At 37.2% G+C, this 12960-nt stretch overlaps 1 long non-coding RNA gene and 1 other non-coding gene across 2 annotated transcripts in view; one reads left to right on the forward strand and one right to left on the reverse strand.

The window, feature by feature from the left end:
• Positions 1 to 12960, reverse strand: part of LOC132365754 (uncharacterized) — a 210370-nt gene that overhangs the window by 176147 nt on the left and 21263 nt on the right. The window lies entirely within an intron of this gene.
• TRNAA-UGC (transfer RNA alanine (anticodon UGC)) lies at positions 8013 to 8085 on the forward strand. Its single transcript has one exon. It is a non-coding gene; the product is annotated as a tRNA-Ala (tRNA).

Genomic DNA, 12960 nt, shown 5'->3' on the forward strand with positions numbered 1-12960 from the left:
TTAAAAGAGAGATGCCTTAAGGAAAAAGAGAAATATTAGTATAAAGAGCCAAGAGTTGAACCTTGAGGGTGTTGGGGCCCAGGGCAGGACACCCCAAAATGTGCCTCAATGACATTATTTTGAATTAAAGTTGCCTAAGAAAGACCTGATGCCAGAGGGACACTTTGACCCTCCTCTCTGGCTCCTTGAAAGCAGCACATAAATCTCTGATATGAAAGTTACACTCCCTGCACCTGGAAGTAGAAGAACACTCTTATCACCAGAGTTAGGGAATTCTGTAGAGATCACTCTATAAACAAACCTTTTACTTCTTTAATTTACTACCCCAAGCCCAAACTCTGTTTAGATTCTTAATCAAACATCCAAAGCCTAAGTTTCTTTGTCTTGTCAATTTCTCACAAATTTATTGTTTCTTTGTCTAAAAAATATAAAAGCTGCCTGCTTTGGCCGCTTCTTAGGTGCCACTTCTCTGAGACCTACATGCACAGGAATTAGAATTTGCTTCTTTTTCTCCTATTAATCTGTCTTGTGTAAGTTTTATTATTAGTCCAGCCATAAGAACTCAGAGGGGTAAGGGGGGAAATTTCCCCCTCCCCCAACAAGGGTAACCAGTCCAGGGAATTCCAAGAGGTTGTTGAGAAGAATTTTTTGGTTATGCAGCACTACTTATTGAGTTTCACACTCTCAAGCTAGGATGCCAATGCTCTTGGTGATGTTGTCCACAGTCTTGGTTACACCTTATATAAGAAGGGCATGCTTGGCCCAAGCATCTCTCTGGACTTCCTTAGTGGTCCAGACAATGACTTGTTCAGTGAGAAATCCGACCCACATACAGGCTGTTGCAGGGACAAATCCTTCAAGGGTTATATCAGGTCATCAGGCTTCAGCTAGCAGAGCTTCTTGCAATCCTCTGGAAAGGGTAGGCTGCAAGCCAGCCTAGAATCCTGGGGATCTGAGCAGTCAAGTTTCAGTTCTTCATGATGTGGAGTCAGGCGAAGGGAGAAAAACTGGAAAAAGTGTGGATGACTATAGCCAGATATTAAAGGAAACTTGCAGAATTTAAAATATGGTAAGGATTGGGGATTGGTTCAAGATGGCAGAGTAGAAGGACATGCTCTCACTCCCTCTTGTGAGAACACCAGAATCAAAACTAACTGCTGAACAATCATCAACAGGAAGACACTGGAACTCACCAAAAAAGATACCCCACATCCAAAGACAAAGGAGAAGCCACAGTGAGACGGTAGGAGGGGCGCAATCACAATAAAATCAAATTCCATAACCAATGGGTGGGTGACTCACAAACTGGGGAACACATATACCACAGAAGTCCACCCACTGGAGTGAAGGTTCTGAGCCCCACGTCAGGCTGCCCAATCTGGGGTTCCAGCAACGGGAGGAGGAATTCCTAGAGAATCAGACTTTGAAGGCTAGCAGGAATTGATTGCGGGACTTTAACAGGACTGGAGGAAACAGAGATTCCACTCTTGGAGGGCACACACAAAGTAGTGTGCACATCGGGACCCAGGGGAAGGAGCAGTGACCCCATAGGAGACTGAACCAGAGCTACCTACTAGTGTTGGAGGGTCTCCTGCAGAGGCGGGGGGTGGCTGTGTCTCACCATGAGGACAAGGACACTGGCAACAGAAGTTCTGGGAAGTACCCCTTGGCATGAGCCCTCCCAGAGTCCGCCATTAGCCCCACCAAAGAGCTCGGTAGGCTCCAGTGTTGGGTCGCCTCAGGCCAAACAACCAACAGGGAGGGAACCCAGCACCACCCATCAGCAGACAACAGATTAAAGTTTTACTGAGCTCTGCCCACCAGAACAATAGCCAGCTCTACCCACCACCAGTCTCTCCCATCAGGAAACTTGCACAAGCCACTTATATAGCCTCATCTACCAGAGGGCAGACAGCAGAAGCAAGAAGAACTACAATCCTGCAGACTGTAGAACAAAAACCACATTCACAGAACGATACACAAGATGAAAAAGCAGAGGGCTATGTCCCAGATGAAGGAACAAGATAAAACCCCAGAAACACAACGAAATGAAGTGGAGATAGGCAACCTTCCAGAAGAAGAGTTCAGAATAATGATAGTGAAGATGATCCAGGACCTCGCAAAAAGAATGGAGGCAAAGATCAAGAAGATGCAAGAAATGTTTAACAAAGATCTAGAAGAATTAAAGAACAAACAAACAGAGATGAACAATACAATAACTGAAATGAAAAATACACTAGAAGGAAGCAATAGCAGAATAACTGAGGCAGAAGAACGGATAAGTGACCTGGAAGACAGAATGGTGGAATTCACTGCTGCGGAACAGAAAAAAGAAAAAAGAATGAAAAGAAATGAAGACAGCCTAAGAGACCTCTGGGACAACATAAAATGCAACAAAATTCGCATTATAGGGGTCCCAGAAGGAGAAGACAGAGAGAAAGGACCTGGGAAAATATTTGAAGAGATTATAGTCGAAAACTTCCCTAACATGGGAAAGGAAATAGCCACCCAAGTCCAGGAAGTGCAGAGAGTCCAATACAGGATAAATCCAAGGAGAAACATGACAAGACACAGAGTAATCAAACTGACAAAAATTAAAGACAAAGAAAAATTATTGAAAGCAGCAAGGGAAAAATTACATAAAACATACAAGGGAACTCCCATAAGGTTAACACCTGATTTCTCAGCAGAAACTCTACAAGCCAGAAGGGAGTGGCATGACATATTTAAAGTGATGAAAGGGAAGAACCTACAACCAAGATTACTCTACCCAATCATTCAGATTTGATGGAGAAATCAAAAGCTTTACAGACAAGCAAAAGCTAAGAGATTTCAGTACCACCCAACCAGCTCTACAACAAATGCTAAAGGAACTTCTCTAAGTGGGAAACACAAGAGAAGAAAAGGACCTACAAAAACAAACCCAAAACAATTAAGAAAATGGTAATAGGAACATACATATCCATAATTACCTTAAACGTGAATGGTTTAAATGCTCCAACCAAAAGACAGAGGCTTGCTGAATGGATACAAAAACAAGAGCCATATATATGCCATCTATAAGAGTCCCACTTCAGACCTAGGGACACATTCAGACTGAAAGTGAGGAGATGGAAAAAAATCTTCCATGCAAATGGAAATCAAAAGAAAGCTGGAATAGCAATACTCATATCAGATAAAACAGACTTTAAAATAAAGAATGTTACAAGAGACAAGGAAAGACACTACATAATGATCAAGGGATCAATCCAAGAAGAAGATATAACAATTATAAATATATATGCACCTAACAGGAGCACCTCAATATGTAAGGCAACTGCTAACAGCTATAAAAGAGGAAATCGACACTAACACAGTAATAGTGGGGGACTTTAACACCTCACATACACCAATGTACAGATCATCCAAAACGAAAATAAATAAGGAAACACAAGTTTTAAATGACACAATAGACCAGATAGATTTAATTGATATTTACAGGACATTCCATCCAAAAACAGCAGATTACACTTTCTTCTCAAGTGTGCACGGAACATTTTCCAGGATAGATCACATGTTGGGTCACAAATCAAGCCTCAGTAAATTTAAGAAAATTGAAATCATATCAAGCATCTTTTCTGACCACAATGCTTGAGATTAGAAATCAATTACAGGGAAAAAAAACATAAAAACCACAAACACATGGAGGCTAAACACTACGTTACTAAATAACCAAGAGATCACTGAAGAAATCAAAGAGGAAATCAAAAAATACCTAGAGACAAATGACAATGAAAACACGATGGCCCAAAACCTATGGGATGCAGCAAAAGCAGTTCTAAGAGGGAAGCGTATAGCCATACAAGCCTACTTCAAGAAATAAGAAAAATCCCAAATAAACAATCTAACCTTACACCTAAAAGAACTAGAGAAAGAAGAACATACAAAACCCAAAGTTAGCAGAAGGAAAGAAATCATAAAGATGAGAGCAAAAATAAATGAAATAGAAACAAAGAAAAGAATACCAATGATGCATAAAACTAAAAGCTGGTTCTTTGAGGACATAAACAAAATTGATAAACCATTAGCCAGATTCATCAAGAAAAAGAGGGAGAGGACTCAAATCAATAAAACTGGAAATGAAAAAGGAGAAATTACAACAGACACCGCAGAAATACAAAGCATCCTGAGAGACTACTACACGCAACTCTATGCCAATTAAATGGACAACCTGGAAGAAATGGACAAATTCTTAGAAAGGTGTAACCTTCCAAGACTGAATCAGGAAGAAATAGAAAATATGAACAGACCAATCACCAGTACTGAAATTGAAACTGTGATTAAAAGTCTTCCAACAAACAAAAGTCCAGGACCAGATGGTTTCACAGGTGAATTCTATCAAACATTTAGAGAAGAGCTAACACCCATCCTTCTCAAACTCTTCCAAAAAATTGCAGAGGAAGGGACACTCCCAAACTCATTCTATGAGGCCACTATCACCCTGATACCAAAACCAGACAAAGGTACTACAAAAAAGGAAAATTACAGACCAATATCACTGATGAATATAGATGCAAAATTCCTTAACAAAATACTAGCAAACAGAATGCAACAACACATTAAAAGGATCATACACCATGATAAAGTGGGATTTATCCCAGGGATGCAAGGATTCTTCAATATGCACAAATCAATCAATGTGATACACCATATTAACAAATTGAAGAATAAAAACCATATGATCATCTCAGTAGATGCAGAAAAAGCTGTTGAGAAAATTCAACACCCATTTATGATAAAAACTCTCCAGAAAGTGGGCATAGAGGGAACCTGCCTCAACCTAATAAAGGCCATATACGACAAACCCACAGCAAACATCATTCTCAGGGGTGAAAAACTGAAAGCATCTCCTCTAAGATCAGGAGCAAGACAAGGATGTCCACTCTCACCGCTATTATTCAACATAGTTTTGGAAGTCCTAGCCACGGCAATCAGAGAAGAAAAAGAAATAAAAGGAATACAAATTGGAAAAGAAGAAGTAAAACTTTCACTGTTTGCAGATGACATTATACTATACATAGAAAACCCTAAAGATGCCACCAGAAAACTCCTAGAATTAATCAATGAATTTGGTAAGGTTGCAGGATGCAAAATTAATGCAGAAATCTCTCGCACTTCTATACACTAACAATGAAAGATCAGAAAGAGAAATTAAGGAAACAATCCCATTTACCATTGCAACGAAAAGAATAAAATACCTAGGAATCAACCTACCAAAGGAGACAGAAGACTTGTACTCAGAAAACTATAAAACTCTAATGAAAGAAATCAAAGATGACACAAACAGACAAAGAGATATATCATGTACCTGGATTGGAAGAATCAATACTGTGAAAATGACTATACTACCCAAAGCAATCTACAGGTTCAATGCAATCCTTATCAAATTACCAATGGCATTTTCACAGAATTAGAAACAAAACTTCTACAATTTGTATGGAAACACAAAAGACCCCAAACAGCCAAAACAATATTGAGAAAGAAAAATGGAGCTGGAGGAATCAGGCTCCTTGACTTCAGACTATACTACAAAGTTACAGTAATCAAGACAGTATGGTACTGGCACAAAAACAGAAATATAGATCAATGGTACAGGATAGAAAGCTCAGAGATAAACCACACACCTATGGTCAACTAATCTATGACAAAGGAGGCAAGAATATACAATGGAGAAAAGACAGCCTCTTCAATAAGTGGTGCTGGGAAAAATGGACAGCTACATATAAAAGAATGAAATTAGAACACTACCTAAAACCATATACAAAATAAACTCAAAATGGATTAAAAACCTAAATGTAAGATCAGTCACTGTAAAACTGTTAGAGGAAAACACAGGAAGAACACTCTTTGACATAAACCACAGCAAGATCTTTTCTGACCCACCTCCTAGAGTAATGAAAACAAAAATAAACAAATGAGACCTAATGAAACTTAAAAGCTTTTGCACAACAAAGGAAACCATAAACAAGACGAAAAGACAACCCTCAGAATGGGAGAAAATATTTGCAAAGAAAGCAACAGACAAAGGATTAACCTCCAAAATACACAAACAGCTCATGGAGCTCAATTATCAAAAAAACAAAAAAGCGGCAGAAGACCTAAATAGACATCTCTCCAAAGAGGACATACAGATGGTCACGGGGCACATGAAAGATGGTCAACATCACTAATTATTAGAGAAATGCAAATCAAAACTACAATGAGGTATCACCTCACACCAGTCAGAATGGCCATCATCAGAAAATCTACAAACAACAAATGCTGGAGAGGGTGTGGAGAAAAGGGAACCCTCTTGCACTGTTGGTGGGAATGTAAATTGATACAGCCACTGTGGAGGACAGTATGGAGGTTCCTTAAAAAACTAAAAATAGAACTACCATATGACACAGCAATCCCACTACTGGGCATATACCCAGAGAAAACCATAATTCAAAAAGTCCGATGTACCCCAATGCTCATTGCAGCACTATTTACAACAGCCAGGACATGGAAACAACCTAAATGTCCATCAACAGATGAGTGGATAAAGAAGATGTGGTGAATATACTCAGTCATAAAAAGGAATGAATTTGGGTTGTTTGTACAGATGTGGATGGACCTACAGTCTGTGATACAGAGTGAAGTAAGTCAGAAAGAGAAAAACAAATATCGTATATGAACACATATATGTGGAATCTAGAAAAATGGTACAGATGAACCTATTTGCAGGGCAGGAATAGAAACGCAGATGTAGAGAACGGATGTGTGGACACGGGGGGACAGGGGAGGGTGTGATGAATTGTGAGATTAGGTTTGACATAAATACACTAGCATGTGTAAAACAGATAGCTAGTGGGAACATGCTGTATAGCACAGGGAGCTCAGCTCGGTGCTCTGTGACGACCTAGATGGGTGAGATGAGGGGCAGAGAGGGAGGGAGGGAATATATGTATACATACAGCTGATTTACTTCACTGTACAGCAGAAACTAACACAACATTGCAAAGCAACTATACTGCAATAAAAAAAAAAGTAGAGTCTACTAAACTGTTATGAGTTATAGATAGCTTAGGAGAAAACAAAAAGCAGTTTCTTATATATTCAAAAAACAGAACATTAAAACATAAAAAATATTCCATATAAACATTACAGTCTTCTCTCATTAGTCCATTTAATCCTATGTAACCAATTCTTGTACTGCTTGATCTAGGGTTAGCAGTCTCATATACCCTCTGCTTCTTGACTGGAGTTCTGGAAATCCTGACTCAGTCTATTGTTATGGTGCCAAAGTTGTTCAAGCAATGCCACCAGAAGCCTGTACCCAACGATACCTGGCATCATTTTTTTCCACAGAGCACTGAGACAGTCCTTTGCTGATGACGTATTAAGGCCTGTAGCTGATTGTAAGAGCTTTCAGGGGAGCATTAGAGAAAAACAAAAAACTATCTGTATATGACACATTTAAAATGACTATGGTTAAATTGTTACTAATAATTTTCCGAAGTGAAAGATCAGATGAGAGTTCTTAAGAATTATGCAACTGACAGAGAAATTTGTTTTTTTGTGTGGTATGTAAAATAAGATAATAAAATCAATCCAGAAAAAATATTTTAGACAAAATATCTATAAACATAATGATTAACCTATTTTCAAAGAAGAGTGGATATTACATCTAATTTATGAAAATGGCTGAACATAATCTTTATAAGAAAAAAACTTTGACTATACAATAATTCTGAGACATAAGATACCATGAATATACCAAGCATATAGTTCCAGAATATACCAAGAATATATCAAAAATATCAAGTAAAAGGATTCTATAAGTCTAGAGTAGGTCCTAATCATCTGTATAATGATTGGGACCTCCCAAAACTCATCAGTAAGTGATGTGAATCCCCAATTGAAAACCACTTGCCTAGAAAATGCCAGATTCAAATTAAAGAAGTAAAGTTGTGGCCAATATTTTTTTAAATAACTGAAATTAGGGGACTTCCCTGGTGGTCCAGTGGTTAAGACTCTGTGCTTGCAGCGCAGGGGGCACAGGTTCGATCCCTGGTCGGGGAACAAAGATCCCACATGCATGCCACGTGGTGTGGCCAAAAAATAAAAATAAAATAAAATAAAATAATAAAAATAAATTAAATAACTGAAGTTAGACTAATAATACTATATTGTTGTTGTCTAATATCAGGCAAAGCTTTATCAGGCTAACTCTGATAAATAGAAACGTATCATGGACAGTGAAGGCACTGACAATTCTCTTTGAACTTCCCATACAGCATACAATTTCTAAAATATTTATATTAATAACATTTTACCATACAAATTTAATTTAAGGAAGGCTAAGCATCTTTCTGATTTGGCCATTTCCCCTCTCCAACCCCACGTTCCATTCAGCAACTATATGCCAAGAACAAATGAGGTCTCTGGGGATTCAAAAATAACAAGACACAAGGGCTGTCTCCAGAAATCCCTGTCTTACAGTTTAGTGGGGAAAATACCCAGATGAGAGTCAAGGAAGCACAGACTAGCTTTTCTGTGCCCAACTTGGGGAGGAATGAGGAGAATGAGAAAAGGGAAACAGATGAAGGGTTACATATGGCTCTTGCACAAATGATCCCTAAACTCAGTGGTTTGAAGAGTGAACAGGAGAAGAAGAAAGAATCTGTGTAGACTTCTATTAAAAGAGCTAATGGAGTGAATAGATAGGAAGGTGATGAAGCTGTCGACAAGAAACACGATCCTTGAAGAGACTGAAATCAAGAGCACAGATCGACAACACTGAAATACAAGAGGGGAGTTAAATGTAGATAAAGTAGGAGGTAAGTTCTTCCTTAATCAGTAGAATTTTCTCACTAGTGAGGTCATCTGCTGAATGTGATTCATTGTGATTCATACAGGAATTAGAGCATTTGAAGTAGGTTTGAAACAGTTGCCAAAGAAAACAGGAAAGAAAAAGAAAACTGTCCAAAGATTGTAAAAGGACTTTCTATTGGCAGTGATTCCCCTAGTAATACTGACGATAAAATACTTCTGGAGGCACCAATCAGCACTATACGCAACCTTCTCTAGCAGGGTCAAAGAGCCACGGTGCTGGGAGGAGAAGGCAGATTGTGGCTGATTACAGAAAGACCTAAGATTTGGAGTGGACTGAAGGATCACAAAACTAAGGAGGAATCAGAGCAGTGGATTTGGTGCAGTTAATAGCAGGAGTGGTGGGACGCTGCGAAATAGCTGAAGGATAGGACCACTTCAGCTCCTAATCGGAACCTAAAACATTACAAACAGGTCATTGTATTACATAACTTAATCCTCACATCAACCCTGTGAGGTAAAGTGGCATATTTCAGAAACTGTAGAATCCTAGATTTTGTAGAGAAAAATATTCTTCCTAGAAATTTTTATTACACAAACTCTTTTGAACCAACATAGGTCAGAGGGTATTTTGGTAATCAATTGCTTTTGCTATAATTCCATAGTGCAGATGGATCTGCTCTCACAGTACCTAATGATTAGGGTAATTTACTCAAACATGCTTTTTAAAGTTTATTCAGTCCAACAATTGATGAATGGATAAATAAAATACGGTATAACCAAGCAATAGTGTTATTTGATAATAAAAAAGAATGAAGTATTCATACATACTACAGTATGGATAAACTTTTAAAAACCAGTTTGCTAAGTGAAAGAAGCCAGACACATATTGTATAATTCCATTTATACGAAATGTCCTGAAGAGGCAAATTTATAGAGACACAAAGTGGATTAGTTGTTGCATAGGGCTGGAGGAAAGAGGGAAGGGGATGGGAAGTGACAAGTAATGGGTTCAGGGTTTCTTTTAGTGCAGAAGAAAATGTTCTAAAAGTAGATTGTGGTGATGGCTGCACAACCCTGTGAATATACTAAAGAATACTGAATTGTATACTTTAAATGTTTAAATTACATGAAATGTGAATTACATATCGATAACATTGTTTTGAAAATTTTTATTCATGCAATGTTTAAGAGGATGAAAATGTACTAACAATTCAAAAATATGACAGTTATTAACAATTTAATAACATGTGTAATGAAATATTACAGAACCTGTATCCTCTATTAAAAATAATTATTATTAATCATACCATGAGAAGGCGGTAAATCAGTTATATACCTAATTGATTTAGCAATATTATTTTTAAAATACTATGAAATTTTGATATAATACAGTCTGGTCTTTTTTCTTGGAAACATGTTATCATGGAGACTGCCTTACAATTTATTTTATGTTACTTGTACTTCTATAATTTAACTGATTTAACACCAATTGTATTGAATTTTGCTCTATACTAATATTTTAATGTGATTAATACTTTAACCTCTGGACCATACTTACAAAATTTTGCAGCTATTGGTTATTTTAAATACAAAATACTGCTGAATCATTTCATCAAAGATTTAAAATTTTCTTCAGCATGGATTGCTGACCATTAACTTCAAGCTGTCCCTCAGCCATTTGGACAGATCATCTCCTCATCTCCTCGGGGCTTTTTTACTGCTACATACTAGGGTCAAATCAGGTTTCCAAGCCAACCTTATTTACATTCTTCTTAGCAGTCTTACTTTTTAATGCATTCATCCATTCAACAAATTTTTATTGAGCAGCTCTTACGTGACAGGCAGTGAAAATGTACTACCTCTGGAAGGTAAGAGTCCAGGAAAAATATATAATTTAAAGAATAATTAAAATAGTGTAGGTATTGTAGGAGCACATAGCAGGGAAACCTCAACAGGCAGAGGAGTCGGGTTAAGGCATTTCAAAGAAGGAGATGACTAAGCTGAGACTTGAAAAATGAACAGAAATTAAGGAAGCTATTAATAAGTAGGGTAGTTCAAAGAAAAAAAGTATATAAAAAAGTTCAGAAATGAATGACACCATCAAGCTTCCAGGGTAACTTTCTCACAGTTCAGAATAGTTTAAGAATCGAGTGCAAAGGAGATATGGCTAGAGAAAACGAAGAAGGTTTTCAAGTGCCTAATTAGCTGTTTTAAGGAATTTGGATCTTCTAAGGGCAATGGAAGTCTTTGAAGAGCTTCAAACTTTAAAACAAGATAAGGCCTGTGTTTTACAAAGATCGAGTAGCTTGTTGGTTTTTTTTTTCCTTAAGGTACTTCTCAAAACCAGGAAACCTCCAAAATCCTTATAATCATGATTCCTATGGACTTCAGCTATTATTTCCAAATATTTGACGTTTTTCCCACTTGAAAAAGAGCTATCTCAAAGCAATGATCAGATCTGTTATCTAGCAATCAATATGCATGGGGAGTTCCCTTGGCCAGGGCTTCTAGGTGCAACTGGGTCAAGGGCAGAGAGTAAGAGCAACCCTTTTTAAAACTCTCACTTTGTGGAATGCTCTCCTTTAAAGAAATAATGGCACATATGCACCATGGAATATTATGCAATCACTAAAAATAATGAATTAGAGCTATTGACACAGAAAGGGCTCCAGGAGTAATTCTGACAAGAAATGCAAAATGCAGGTAAATATCTCCATAAACCCATTTTTGATAAACCATGACATCCACTATACATGTATGTGTATATTAATATATGTAGGTACAAGCGTATATATGGTGAATACAATGTAACATGAGCCTTTATCACAGGATCTGAGCTGAGGAAATTCACTCTTACTCATTTAGTTCCCATTTCCTTCTGCTATATTCTTACATAAGCACACATTTGACTGCGCAAAACAAAAAAGAAGTAAAAAGAACCCCATCAACCAACCCCCACTAGGAATCTCTGATTAGTCCTGATTTTTTAATGAACGGGAATAGATATATATTCTGCCCACCCTTGAATTAACAAATGACTCTACTACGTTACTAACCTATTCTTTTCTTCACAATCAGCCACCTAATTACTGAAAGTGAGGATCTAAGGCATTTCCAGTTTGTCCATACATTCCAGAATTTTGATTTTTGTGGCACCCTCCTTTCCTTCTACAACTGCTATTTAACATATATAAATATATGTTAATTACTTTTAATGTATAAAAATTACTTTTATTTTTCTCATTATTCTTATAAATCATGTTTATTAGAGAAAATGCCAACCATTTTTTATGTGTATATACATACACACATATGCAATTTTACAGAAAAGCATTAACTGAATCATAAATTCACTAGGTTTTTTCCCTAATGCTGACTGTTTTGCTTTTGTTTTTGCTGCTCTCCCCACATCCTTCCCTTATCTTGCAGCAAAAATCAACGTTATAGAATAGTAATTCCAGACCTAACACTTTACACATTTACCATGATCAGGAACAGTTCAGAGTGCTTTATACATGTCAACAATCCCATATGGCAGACACTATTGTCCAGACGTAATAAACGAGGAAACTGAGACAATCAATGATAAAGTAACTTGTCCAAGGTCCACAGGTGTTAAGTGGCAGGGACACACTTGAACCCAGGCAGTTGGACTCTACAGTCTATGTGCTAGCCGCTATTCTAACCGCCCCCCTTCTCAAATTAACATGGCCTTCCGTTTTTGTCTCCAATGCTCATGTCATCACAAGCAAATATATATAAACATGTACATACAATACTAATATACACATACATATACAAGTGGGAATGTGTGGTTTTGCTAAAATATAGGGTTATAGAGACACTTTCCTACATTTTGTATTTCTTGCATACAAGCAGTCATCTTATTTTCAATACTGCAACAAACATTCTTTTACTATGTTCCTACTTACTGGTATTTTGTTTCTGTAATATAGATCCCAGTAGTGGAATTACCAAGTTGAAATAAATAAATAAATATGTATATGTAGTTTTATTTATAATTGATGTTGTCATACTGCATTACAAAAAAAAAGCTGTATAATTTCACATTTCTATCAATAATATAACAATACATCCTTTCATTTCCACCAGCAATGGAAA

This window comes from Balaenoptera ricei, chromosome 5 (assembly GCF_028023285.1).
Source record: "Balaenoptera ricei isolate mBalRic1 chromosome 5, mBalRic1.hap2, whole genome shotgun sequence".
Classification (NCBI taxonomy): Eukaryota; Metazoa; Chordata; class Mammalia; order Artiodactyla; family Balaenopteridae; genus Balaenoptera; species Balaenoptera ricei.